Source organism: Oryza sativa, chromosome 4, assembly GCF_034140825.1.
Source record: "Oryza sativa Japonica Group chromosome 4, ASM3414082v1".
Taxonomy (NCBI): domain Eukaryota; kingdom Viridiplantae; phylum Streptophyta; class Magnoliopsida; order Poales; family Poaceae; genus Oryza; species Oryza sativa.
Genome location: NC_089038.1, coordinates 5,000,809 through 5,014,870, shown reverse-complemented (window position 1 = coordinate 5,014,870; position 14,062 = coordinate 5,000,809). Strand labels below are relative to the sequence as shown.

Genomic DNA, 14,062 nt, shown 5'->3' with positions numbered 1-14,062 from the left:
ATCAGTTGATCCGATCTCTAGGGGCGATCGATCGCCCCATAGCCTTTTCGAGAAGATCATGGATTGACATGTGGGCCGGCCCAACTTATACAATTTTGTTTTACTAGCAAAAGTGCCCGTGCGTTGCAACGGGAAGCGTACAGATAAGAAAAATATGCAATCAATTAAAATACAAATTCGTTGAAAATTTTTGGTATTTTTAAGTAGATATGTGTATAATTAAATAAATTTACAAGTAAAGAAAATTTGAGAAATAAAATAACATGGTTGAATTTAATTTTATTAAATTCTCCATGATTAGTTACGCTCTTTAGAATTTTATTGGAATTTTTAGAGCTTAATTGCTAATTTTAATAATACAAACATCATTTAACAATTATTTAATTTGAAAAAGAAAAATAATCCTTCATTTTAGGTTTGATTCGAAATAAACACATTAAGTAACTATAATAGTAAATGCTACTGAAAAAATGAAGTACTAAAATGAACTTCTTCTCTTTTTCTTCGGCCTGAGGGGCCTAAAATAGACTTATTTTTCGGTCCTTGCCGGTCGGCCCACGGCCTTTTCCTCATGCGCGGGCGCACTTCCCCTCCCCAGGCCGCAACCTGGGGTTGGGCCGGAAAAGTGGCCTCGCTCTCGATCCCTCTTGGGCCGATTTTGACCCGGCCAACGCCGGCCGTCCGATCTCTAGGGTTTTGATCGGACGGCCAAGCGTCGAGATCAGGGAAACAAAACCCCCTCCCTCTCCGCAGCCACCGAAAACCCTAGCCCATTTCCTTCTCTCCCTTCTCTCTCTTCGACGCCCTCCCCTCCGCGCCCCCGATGCTCCCGTGCCCAAGCGGCGGCGGCGGCACCTCTCTCCCCAAGCGACTGCGGCGGCGGCGACGCCTCTCTCCCCGAGCGACTGCGGCGGCGGCGACGCCTCAACCCCCGTGCCCAAGCGGCAGCGGCGGCGCCTCTCCCCCAGAGCCCAAGCGGCAGTGGCGGCGCCCTCCCCTCGAGCAGCGGCGGCGGCGGCGCCCTCCCTCCACGAGCGGCGACGGCGGCTTCACCACCACCAGCGGCGCGGCGGCGTCCTCCCCTACCACTGGCGGCGGCGGGGGCGGTAGCGCTCGGGGAGGCGTCGGTGGCCCGCTGGCGTCCAGCGGCGGCGGTGCCCCTCCCCTCTGCCGGATCCAACGGGAGGGGAGCTGCGGCGGCCTGGCGTCCCTGCGACGGCGGCGGCGGCTGCGGTTCGACGGTGACCTCTCCTTTGATCTTTTTTTTTGGATATATTTGTGTGTATAATGCTTCCTCCGATTTTATTTTATTTGTATGATTGATTGAATTCCGATTGGGATTTTTTTGGGTGGGAGTGATGGAATTCCGATTGGGATTTGGGGGAGGCGAGGGGGACGAAAATCACCATACCTATGAGGTGACGAACGGAAAAATACGAATATCTATATTAGTTATAGATATGGACTTGGCTGACTGGATTGCACTGGGACCAAAACTACTTTATATGGTGTTTATCGGTAATTTATCTTGTTTAAAAAGTTTAGTGGCGAATATCAGTTAAGTGGTTAAATTGGAATGCTAAATCAATATTTAGCGACTAGCCTCGTGCCCCCCCTCTCTCCCCCACGTGGTTCGTGGTTAGTTCCGTGCAGTACGAGAATACATGTATGTAAAAAAGAAATGTTTATATGTATATAAAATATATACGTATGATTTTTTTACATGTATATATAATATTTTTTATACGTATGAAATTTTTACGTGTATATATAATATTTTTATACATTGAATATCTATTTCCTACTATCGGGAGTAGTTATCCCCTGGTAGTCTAACGTTCATCTGCTTCACAATATATCTTATACCGGATATGGTTTATGGGAATCTATACTTTATATAAAGTTGTAGCACCACTAAGTGTAAAGCTCAACATGTAACTATACTACATCATCACCCACTAACAATAATTACATATTTAGCCTCATGCAAACATACAACATCTTCTACAATTTATTTGATTGGGAAAATTGCATCCATGCCTCCACTTTCAGCCCCAACTGTTGTTTTACCTCCACTTTTTAAGGTTTAAACTTTTATTGAAAACGAACTAGACATTTGCCCTCACTTTTGACAACTAGTTTGATGGTGTTAGTTTTAGGGCAAAAGCACATTTATACCCTTGGCTATTTGTTGTATTTTTTGCCCTTACAATAAACCATAATACATAGAAATCATAGATATAGTAGCAAGCATTACTTAGTGTCACATAGTCCCAAATAACGAATGTAATTTATCCAACGAATCAAACTGAATCAAGGGAGAACCACAATGATAAGAATAGATCAAATTACATGTTAATCTCTTCAAGTATGCTCCATTGAAAGGATTTCCTCCATTGATGCCCTTCCCCTAACCTTTACCTCACATACACCGAGCCTCTGTTCTTCCTGCCTCCAACAGAGCCCAACCGCCGCCGCTGCCTGCTGCGTCAGAAGGCCTGGGGCAGATGCCTGCCTTGCTGCGCCGGAAGCCCTGGTGGCCCCTGCCACCGCTGCGTTGGAAGCCCCGCCGCCGCTTGCCTTACCGCACCGGAAGCCCTGCCGCCGTCTGCCTTCGCTGTGCCAGAACCCCCGTGGCCGCCGCCCGCCCCGCCGGAAACCTGTCGTCGACTCGAGCCATCATCGCACATGCCAGAACCGCCAGTGCCTGGCCGCTGCTCGCCGCGCACGCTAGAACTGCCACCGCCTTGCTCCCGCCCCACGGCCGCCACCTGGCTGCTGTCTCGACGGAGCGCTGTCCGACGCTCGCCACCGCCTTGCGCATGCCTGCACCACCGCCACCGCCTCTAGGTCTAGGGTGGTCTGGGTGTTCATAGGCACAACCACAGTCGGTGGGGAGGAGAGGGATTCCATCTATATCCATTCATTCAGGGTAGAATGGTAAATTGATATTTCATAAATCTTTTTTTAATTTCCATTTGTAATTCTAAACACTTAAACGTGGGACCCACCAAACATGCGTTACAAGTGGGGGTAAACGGCTGGTTCGTTATTAAAAATTGGGGATAAAATTGCAAACCCTAAAACGTAGGGGTAAAACAACAGTTGGGGTTGAAAGTAGGGGCATAGATGCAATTGTCCTTATTTAATTCTACAAATCGTAGATGCAATTGTCCTTATTTAATTCTACAAATCGATATGTAAGTATATCCAATCATCACCCCTCACATTATTTGCACAATATTTTCACAAATCTATCTATCATTTTTATTTTTATGATATTTAACATATACTTATCAATATGCTTTATATTAAAGCGTAAGTATCATTTATTTGTTTTATAATAAGTGCTGATAAATCCTGATGTTTTGTTTTTTTTTCTTTTTACTAATAGCTTGATTCTCGAAAAAAATATATTAAAAATTGTTTAGTAATTCCTGCAGTAAAGCGTAGGTAATCACGATACAATGACCGGTTAGCATGCAGACCCGGTCATCCAACTAAATAAATTTAGAACATAGTTTGTCAGTTTATTAAATTGTTTGGTTAATGCAATTAACCAAGTCACGTAATTGGGAAATGGTTTTTCCAACTTCATGATTAGCGGGCTACATGCAAAACAGAATTTTAAACTTAGTGGGAAAGGAATATGGTGACCGATTTATAATTTCTTCTCTTCCGCTATAGAACAATTCAGTTATTTTATTGCGAAACTCATAACATGCAAAACTTATGGGTTGGTACTACACTTTCGGCAGCAACATACCGAGGAAATTATAGTAACGTAAAGCATGCAGTAGTAACGGTATTGCTACAGTACTTGTGCATAGATAAAATTTTAAGTCTTAATCTCGTGCAAAGTACATGTGCTAAAAAGTGCATGTGTATGGTCACAAGTTGACACAGGGGCTAAAGTACTTCTCTTTGTCCACACAAAGACACATACAAAGACACATAGTAGCAAGTTTTTCAAACTGCTTAACGGTGGGTTTCATGAGAAAACTTTTTATATGGAAGTTGCTCTAAAATACCAGATAAATATATTTTCCAACTTTGTAATAATTAAAAACATAATTAATTATACGTTAATACCACCTCATATTTCGTAAAACACTTAATCTTCATCTTCATCTATATGAGTTTAAACACCACCTAAATACTATTGATATTTTTAGAATTCTAATCTTTTAAACAATAATATCTCTGACACCATATCTTATATTTGATGGTGGAAATGTTATATTTTTTTAGAATTCTAATCTTTTAAACAATAATATCTCTCACACCATCAAAATTTGAATTCGTTTTCGTTTTTTGAACTTTCTCGAAAAAATTCCATTCGACACTTTCCATTTCTGAAAATATGTTCGGAATCCGAAAACGTTTCGGACCGTTTTCATCCCATCGGTGTGATGTAATCACATATTGTATGTTTTGTATGACCTAGGAGTCGAAATGCTTTTTGTTCGTGTGATTAACTGGTGGAAAAAGTTCAAAAACGCTATCGCACGAGCGGTCGTGTGCGGCGCTCAAGGGATCACTTCTGTTTTCCAATTTTGGCCAGTGGTCCGATCCCTCTCTTTTCCTATTTAGGCCGTGTTGGTTTCCTTCTGAAATTCCTTCCCGGCTTGGCATGTGTTTGGTTTCTTTATTGGGCTTGGCCTTAGTTTTTCTAGAGTGAGCTGAATCTAAGTGGGTGTACTATGGGCCTGTTTGGGGAGCTTCTAGTAGCTGCAGTTTCTCCTAGAATCTCCAGTTACCAGAAACTCCTCCAAACAATCTAGCTTTTTACCTAGATTCTGAGAATATGTAGTTGTAGAATCTGAAAAATGAACTAGAAGCCTGAACTGGGTTTCCCAGCTTCTCCAAATTCTCACTAGCTAGCTAGCTTCTCAGCAGCTGCTTCTTAAAATTTTAAGCTCTCTAAACAGGTCCTATATATCCATGTGCATCGCCTAGTATCGGGTGGAAGGTCGGACAAAGCCAAAATTCTTTTATTCCATTTTTTAATTTGGTATTAAATTTATACAGGCAAAGTATATATACGCACATGTGCAGAACATCTACTTATCAGTAAAACCACCTCCACAACCACCCAGGACATTATTTGCACCGGTCTTATTAGTTGGAGGAGTTGATATAGCTGGTTTTGTGGATGGTGGACGGGAATCGTACTAAAGCAATAGTTGAGGGAGTCAAAGTATACTTTTTCCTTTTTTTTTTAAGCCAGTATAATGCTTGTGGGCTTAAAGGCACATGGGCTACTTGGCCTGCTTAGGCACACATGGATGGGCTCAAAGGCACATGAGCTGCTTTCCGTTTTGGGAGCACTTGGATATGCTCTTTTTCATTTAGAAACCGCACATCTCTGCACGCGCGTGATCAGTCGCGTCGCGCATCAGACGCCCCTAAAAAAGTTGGCTTCGTTTGGTGATGGGCTTTTCAACAATGATAACGTGGAATAGTCTACACAATCACATCAGAATTGAAATATTGTTTGGATTATTGGAATTGAAATATAGTCTACACACAATCACAACCGTTAATTGTCGCCCGGTACTGTGCCATCCACCTTTGCTGGCTTTCTCTGCGGTGAGCAAAGGAAGAGAGGAGAGGGGGGAGAGGAAAAAGTGGAAAAGTGAAAAAATGTGGTATAGGTGGGATTTACTTTAAGCAATTTGTATCGTGGAACATGTGTTGATGAAAAACACGAGGCCTGGGAGATCTTCTTAACTCCAGTGCAGGTCCAAAACTCACCTTCGGGTATGCTAGCATGCCAGTTGATTTGATCCTGCAATCAGCAAGAAATAAAGGCAAAGAAACCGCGGTTAAATCCATAAATGACAGCCGATCGGCTAGGTGCCGATGATATATCATTTATCTTTGAGCCGATGTCATATATGTATCGATCGGCAGCCATGAGTAAATAAGAAGGAACTAAATCTACTCGATCGGCTGTAGATATTAACAATATATACTCCTTATATCGATATATACTTAAATCAAATGATTGGGATATATCGGTCGCCATGCCGAGACAGTATAAATCACTTAGATTGAAATATATATTAATAATAAGACTATATATGTTTATAGCATAGCCGATCAGATAGATCTAGCATGTATCGGCTAATACTCCGATACTACTCTATATTAAGATATTAAAGCAAGCAGAATATATCAAACAAAAGCCTAATACACTTAAATGCCACAAAATCTTAATATAAAGGGCAGATTTAACATGTCAGTAAAGCATATATAACAAGTATAGTTAAATCAGGTAAGATCGGCTGAAACCCCGATACTACCCTAATCGGCAACCAAGAAGCAGGCTAGAGATTGAGATTCTAATCACGACTCATAAGATCAAACAACTGATGCAGCTATAAGTATGAAAAGAAGGACAATATCTAGACAATCAAGCCATTGGAAGTTTCATAGAGTGGTAGATATCATGTACAATCTAAACCAACATCGATATTTAACCTAATCGGCTGACCTCTACTAGTAGATGTTAGCTGATTGTAGGTTAGATGATGATATTGCTATAGATTATATAAGATATATGACAACTCGACGGATTACATAAACAAGATTAGAGTATTATAAAGATGGAAGCACTAATCCTGAGAACGCAAGCCGACAAAATCAGTTTTACCTCTTGTTGAAAATCGAAACCGATGCAGCTCAACCCGAAAGTAAGAACTCGTCGAAATAAAACGAAAGTAAAAAGGGTGGCGATGCGCCGAGATTGTATTGAACGTGTGTGTTAATTGATTACATGGGGTACGGGGTCTATTTATACCCGAGAATTACAAACTATGTCCATATCGGACACGACTCCTATCTCTAACAAACTCTAAGATATCATAAGTCTTTGCAGACTTTTGCCCAAACATATCTCTAAGGAAATTACATAAAATATCCTAATTAATAGATACAATTACCTTCTCAAGACTCTATCCATGCGTGGCAATCATCTTGAAGCATATCAACTCAACCCGATGATGTACACCAAGTTGTATTGTTGGATTTAGCTAAATCGGCTAACCTCGTCCGACTCGAAATCCGCCGATCTTAGCCGTAGCCGATTCGGACTTCAGCCGATCTTACTCTGTTCCCCGATCGATTTCCATCTCGGATTCTACTTTTATTCCATCTCTATCTCCGATACTTAGATTACCAAATTTGGTCGTTAACAACATGTAGCTAACATTGTTTTTTTTCTTAGGTGAAGGGTTCCGCAAAATTTCGTTTCACATTGTGAACGTCCTGAAAAAGTTGGCTTGTTTGGTGAAGCTAAGGTGCTTTTCGACAATGACAACGTGGAATAGTCTACACAATCACATCATGAATTGAAATATTAATTATTTGGATCTTTGTATTATTCTCCTAATTCTGTCCAGGTACATAGAATGATGTCACTAGCTTCAGTGCACGACATCAACTAATTAATAAATGTCAGGCTACTTTTTAAAATAATATTGCACATATAACTTTCATATTTCCTTACCTGTACATACAAGTGTAAATTAATTTTTGTGAAAACTATTATCAAACTATAGCAAAACAACGTATCCAACAAATTTCATCATAAAGGCACAAGCATCTTATTATTAGATTATCAATTATATATATAACACAAATAGGAGCTTGCCGCGGTGGTTGGTGCGGAGGTGGTGAAGCGACGACGGTGCCCTTGCCGACTGACGCCTCCAATTCCAAGAACCGCCGAGCTCCTGTCGTCCCCCACTACCGCACCGTTGACCTCACCGTCCTCCACTACTAACCATGCCGTCCGCCGGTACCACGTCACCGACCTCGTTGTATCCCACTAACAGCCACTGACCTCACTGCTGTACTGGGGTGCGGGGAGGGGAGGGGTGATGCATCGACGAGTGCTAGGCCCCACCGCCGCTTTTCTCGGTGCCATCGCCGCTTGGGCCGCTCGGCTCGGCACTATCTCTGCCCAGCTTTCTCTGCAATGGGGAAAGGAAGAGAGGAGAGAGGCGAGAGAAAAAAAAGAGAAAAGTAAAAAAAAAGGTATTGATAGGACCTACTATAAGCAACTTACATTGTGGAATATGTAGCTAACATTGTTCTTCTTTTGGTGGCATGTGAGGTTCAGAAAATTTCGTGTCGCACTATAAACGTCCTAAAAAAGTACAAAATCTTATTATTAGATTTATCATATATATATATATATATTCAAAACATATTATCGCAAAAACACTAGCTGCAGGCTGTGGCTGTGCTGCCCTGCTAGCTAGCTGTGGTTGGGCTAGCACGAAACCATAGAGCTGGTTGTGGCTGTGCTGCAACAATGTCAGCGAGCACGTGAATAATTAATATCCATACGTTCACCATCCTTGTGTCGCCAATCGCCATTGCTGTCCAATTGAACGAAAAAAAAATGCTTGTCTCCACGTCGAAACAAACACGGCATCGAAACCTTGTAGAAGCATCGCTATACAACCAACAACACAAACAAAACTGTCCTCGTAGGAACAACCATCACTTAAAATTTGTTGATATTGGATATCCATTTGTTGATATTGGATAGTTGGGTTAAAACGAAAATAAAGGCACCGGCCAGGGAGGAATCGATGGATATTCAAATTTCTGCATGCATGTCCGGCCGGTACTCTATTTTCAAACTTTTGCATGCATGCACACCAGCCGGTGAGGATTTGTTTGAAGATTTGGAGATGTTCTGTAATATGTAATGATTTGGATATGGGAGGGGATGGTGTGAAATCAATATTCAATATTAAAAGCAGAAAAAAAAGAAAAAATATCTTTAGTCCCGGTTGGTGATGGGAGCATGACACCAACCGGGACTAAAGATTGATTTTTAGTCCCGGTTATTTGAACCGGGACTAAAGATAGCGATCTTTAGTCCTGGATTTGTAGTCCCGGTTGGAAAACCGGGACTACAGGGGGGTTACGAACCGGGACTAAAAAGCATTTCTCCACCAGTGTGCCATGCCACGTTAAAAATTTCAGATATACTGTTTTCTTAGTTAGTAGAAGTATATACTCTTTTCACTAACTATTAGTATTTGTTTTGTCACTATATACTCTACTTTGTTTAGTAGTAGTATATACTATTTTTTTCAATATATACTATTCTTTACTTAATAGTATACACTATATTGTCAATGCACAACTGCACAGATTTGGTGCACAATTGAAGGAGGCCATGCATTTGGTTTCAAAATTGACAATGTACCTATCTAACTTTCCTCTTTTTTCAAATACTAGTACAGATTAGTACTAGTATATGCAGTATTTGTTTTTGTATTGGTATATACTGTTTTTTTTGTTACTAGCAGTATATATTATTTTTAAAGTTACGGTATATACTATTTGTCAGTTAGTAGTAGTATATGCTCTTTTTAAAGTTAGTATCGGTATATACTGGCTATATTTAGTTGCAGTACATACTCCCTCCGTTTTTTATAATAGATGACGCCGTTGACTTTTTCTCACATGTTTGACCATTCGTCTTATTCAAATAATTTATACAAATATATAAGATATAAATCACACTTAAAGTACTATTCGTGATAAAACAACTCATAATAAAATAAATTATAATTACGTAAATTTTTTGAATAAGACGAATAGTCAAACATGTGAGAAAAAGTCAACGGCGTCATCTATTTAAAAAACGGAGGTAGTAGTATTTTAAAAGTTCATTGCAGTATATACTATTTTTCAGTTAGTAGTAGCATATGCTGTTTTTTTAAGTTAGTATCGGTATATACTAGTTTTACTCAGTAATTCAAAAGCTAACTGCAGTATATACTTATTTTCAGTTAGTATCGGTATATACTTCATTTTAAGTTAGTGGTAGGTATGGGGTTGATATATAGTTATGAATCAGAACACACTGAGTATGACTGCGAAAGAAGTATCAATTCGCTGATTAAGATTTACAAACAACATCACTGTTACATTCAGAATTATGCAAAACAAATTTAATGCTCTGGCCGTATACTGAATGAACAGTATCAGTACTTCTTTTCCAGATCAAAACCAGGAGAACAAGAACGAAACATAATACTCCTACATCGATTTTAAAATGATTTCTTGTTGCCTGACAACATCAATCACCCGGGTGCCGTACGTGGCCGTCGACGCCGCCACCAACAGATAGGCAGCCGTGGAGCAGCAGTTATGCCATGGCATTCACTGAAATTCATGAGTCGTTCGAGTCGACGCTGCACTGCACATCGATATACTCTGCTATCGGCCACCATCTGCATACAAAAGAAATCATGTGCTTAATCATTCAAGGAAAGAAAGCCAGAAAGGCAGTATATACTATACGTGAATAGCAGCACGGACAAGCAGAAAAAAGGAGTTCAATTAACAGATGCATCACGTACGTACGTGTTTTTACCGGACGCCGGCGTTGATGCGTTGTCAGATTTCATCGGCTGGGGCAAAACCATAGCTTAAGGGAAGAGGATGACCTTACAGGGGCTGCCGTCTCTGATGACGATTCGCTTCCAGCAAGCGACGTACGAATAGGCCAGGGGATTTGCAATTATAACACTGTAAACATTAACCTTTGCTATAATGGTACTGGACCCACATTTTATAGACACAGATAGATCCATTTGTCATCCACTCGAAATGTCCCAATATTGTAATTTTCAGGAATAGGCCATAGGGCTAGCGAAATCAATCTTCCGCCGCCTGCTGGGAACGACGAAGTCGCCGTGCCCGAGAGTTGAAGCACGTTGTGCCTGCCGGTGAAGCGCGCCAGGAACGCGCCGGCCGTGGTGCCGCCATCTACGCTTCTCCGATGGGGTGGATCTGTCAGCACGCCGAATCTCCGATGAGCATGTTGCCCCTGCCGCCGGCTGGATAGAACCGGAATATATATGCGAGCAGTTCTACACCGATGCCAGATCCGATCATCAAGGGATAATCAAATATTCCAGCTTTTCTTTTTAGAAAATTCAAAATCGGTCTGCTGGGATCCGATACGCAGGAACATGTGTGCAATCGATCGATAAGGTACGCGGATGGACGGTGGATGCGGACCAGGAGTACGTACTCCCGGGAGTACATAAACATTTTTCATATATATATATATATATATATATATATATATATATATATATATATATATATATATAAAATCATGAGCAGCACTTAAGAGTCCGGTCGTCTCAAGTTAGCATGCGAGTTTTTTTAAACAAATTTCTTATATGGTTCCTTCTGTATTACCAAAAGTAAACGATGTTAAAAACCGACTCAAATACGGATATGTATTTTCAAAAGCAAACGAACTTAAAAACCGACTCATACATAGATGATATACAAAAAATACCGGCAAAAACATCTTCAATTTTTACAATAGTAGAGATAGATTTATATCCAAAAGTATTTTTTCATAAGGCGTTAATGTTGTGGCTATTGATAATATATATACTATGTGAATAATCAAAGTACAATATTAAAGATAGTATAAAAAGACAACACGCTATAATTTTTTCCGAGCGGGTATATTTGTGTTAATTTACCTTTATATATGAACAGCCAATATGCTTAGCATACGTGAGTAGGGATGAAAACGGATCAGATACGGTCAGAAACTAGCTCTATCATATTCGTTTTCACATTTTTTTTAAATCGGAATCGGAATCGGAAACCCGGATATGAAAACGAAATCGAATATTGTCGGATACAGATATGGTGCGAATACGAAGCGAAACGAATAAGGTGACGAATATTAATCGGAACATAAAAACCCCTCAAACTAAGCATCACAACTCAAAAAAGAAATATAACCCGTTATTTTTTCTAATATAACATATCAACTTTTCCAAATTTTAGTGTTAATAATTTTGTTATATCCGATTTTGTGGTTGAGGGAGAACGATTCAATAGTTTATCGCACTCATATGGGCGTCTTAAGGAGCTGTATGTGAAAATAATATTTAAAACTAGTTTATCGCACTCATATGAACACTAAATTGGATGATTCTTTTTCATAAATATTTCTAAAATCATGCTCTAACGTGTTATTGTGTTCTTACTGCTATTATTTTGGCCATAGTTTCTTGTGACTTTGTTTTATCAATTTAAAATTTGAATTTCAAAAAATAGCAACTTCAGATAATATTTTGAAGCAGTAAATAATTTTAGCTGAAAAAGTCATGAACATAAGAGTTGTAGAATTCATCAAAAGCTACAACTTTTATTTTGGTCATTTCTTCATCCGATAAAGGGATAGTAACATTGTTCACAGAATTTATATATCTCTCTTACAGCTTATGAAACCATATGTGTGATATGTACATTTTGTAAACAATGTTACTATCGCTTTGTCGGATGAACAAATGACTAAAATAAAAGTTATAGATCTTGATGAGTTATATAACTTTGTTCTTGATGACTTTTTCAGTTGAAATCATTCAATATTTGAAAATATTGTTTGAAGTTATCATATTTTAAAATTCAAATTCAAATTGTTTAAACAAAGTAATATATTTGAAAAATGACCCAAACAAAAGTTGTTGATCTTGATGCGTTGTACAACTTTGTTGTTGACAATTTTTCCATTTGAAATCATTTACTACTCGAAAAATTATTTGAACTTCTTATATTTTAAAATTCAAAATTTATATAGTTCAATCAAACTCGTATAGAGAAATGACTAAAAGAAAATTGGTAGATCTTAATAAATTCTACAAGTTTGTTTTTGACAACTTTTTTCATATGAGTTCATTTAGTATTATAAAATTTAATTCGAAGTTAAGGGAGTACATACAGACTTATTAGCTAATTCTTAGGCCCGTTGGCCCATTTAGATAGAGGGATATATAAACCTAACCCTACCCGGCCACTCCCACAGTACCACTCTCCCAGCCGCCACCCTTCCTCCCATGACAGCGTGCGCCGGATGGCATGGCGACACCAGCCTTGGGGTGGCCGACGTCGTGGGCTCCGCGGCGCGAGGCGACGGCGTGCGACGGATGGCGGCGAGCGGATTCGACGGTGCCGGCCCCGGAGCGGCCCAATCTGACGTCGTGAGACGATGGTGACGACTGGGGCTTGGCTGCGCGAGGCGACGGCGTGCGGCGGACGGCGACACCAGCCTCGGGGTGGCCGGATCCGGGGTCGGCGGTCCCGGAGCTGCAGGATCCGACGTCGTGAGGCGACGGCGACGGTAGGGGCTCGGCGGCGCGAGGCGACGACGTGCGGCTGACGGCGACGAGCGAATCCGGCGGCGCCGGCCTTCGGGTGGCCGGGTCACGACGACGGGCTGCGGCGGCGGGCTCGACTGCGGCGACAACTACGATGCGCGGCGATGGCGTCGGTGGGCGGCAGCGGCAGGCGGCGGATCCGGTGGCGCCGCCCTCAGGAGGGGTCGGATCCGCCGCCCTACGGAGGTGTTCAGCTCTCGGCCCCGCGACGGCCAGCGGCGGGCAGCAGCAGCGGCGCGGATCTGGCGCCGGCCACGCGGCGGCCGGCAGTGGGCAGCGCGAAGGTGGCCGGCTAGGGTTTTAGGGTTTCTTTTTTTTTTTTGCTGAAAAATCTCTCTTTTGCTAAAATACCGGATATCCGATGAAAAATCCCGCATAGTTTCCGTCGGATATCAACCTTACTATATTAGTTTTCGTATCCGAGAAAAAAAAATCCGAATTCGTTTCCGAATCCGAAAAATCCTGGATAGTTCCGACCGAATTTTTCTGAATCTAAAAATTGGTTCGGACAGACGGAAACAATCCGAACCAGTTTCATCCCTAACGTGTGTTAGAGGGTGATCTCCTCCTTCATGGACCGTGAGGCCCCCCTTTTTTTGGTTCGGCCGGGGGCAGCTGTAACATCTTGAAAATTCCCAACAATAAAAATCACTGAAATTTCGAACTTTTTAAAACTCTTTGCATCATGCTGGAAGTTATGGTTGTTATTGCTTGCCAAACCATAAATCGACGCAATGGAAAAAAAATCAATCTAAAGATTTATACCCGAGCAATAGTTACGATTTACAACGATACGATATTTATTATCAATCCCATAAAATATTTATGCACATGAA

At 41.1% G+C, this 14,062-nt stretch overlaps 2 long non-coding RNA genes across 2 annotated transcripts; one reads left to right on the top strand and one right to left on the bottom strand.

Moving 5' to 3' along the window:
• Nucleotides 1–758: 758 nt before the first annotated feature.
• Nucleotides 759–7,502, top strand: LOC107280514 (uncharacterized). Its single transcript, XR_001544951.3, has 2 exons — nt 759–1,241; nt 7,232–7,502. It is a non-coding gene; the product is annotated as an uncharacterized lncRNA (long non-coding RNA).
• A 2,400-nt stretch (nt 7,503–9,902) lies between these two features.
• Nucleotides 9,903–10,903, bottom strand: LOC136356299 (uncharacterized). Its single transcript, XR_010741015.1, has 2 exons — nt 10,399–10,903; nt 9,903–10,265 (listed from the first exon to the last, which is right to left on the bottom strand). It is a non-coding gene; the product is annotated as an uncharacterized lncRNA (long non-coding RNA).
• Between the last annotated feature and the right edge of the window lie 3,159 nt (nt 10,904–14,062).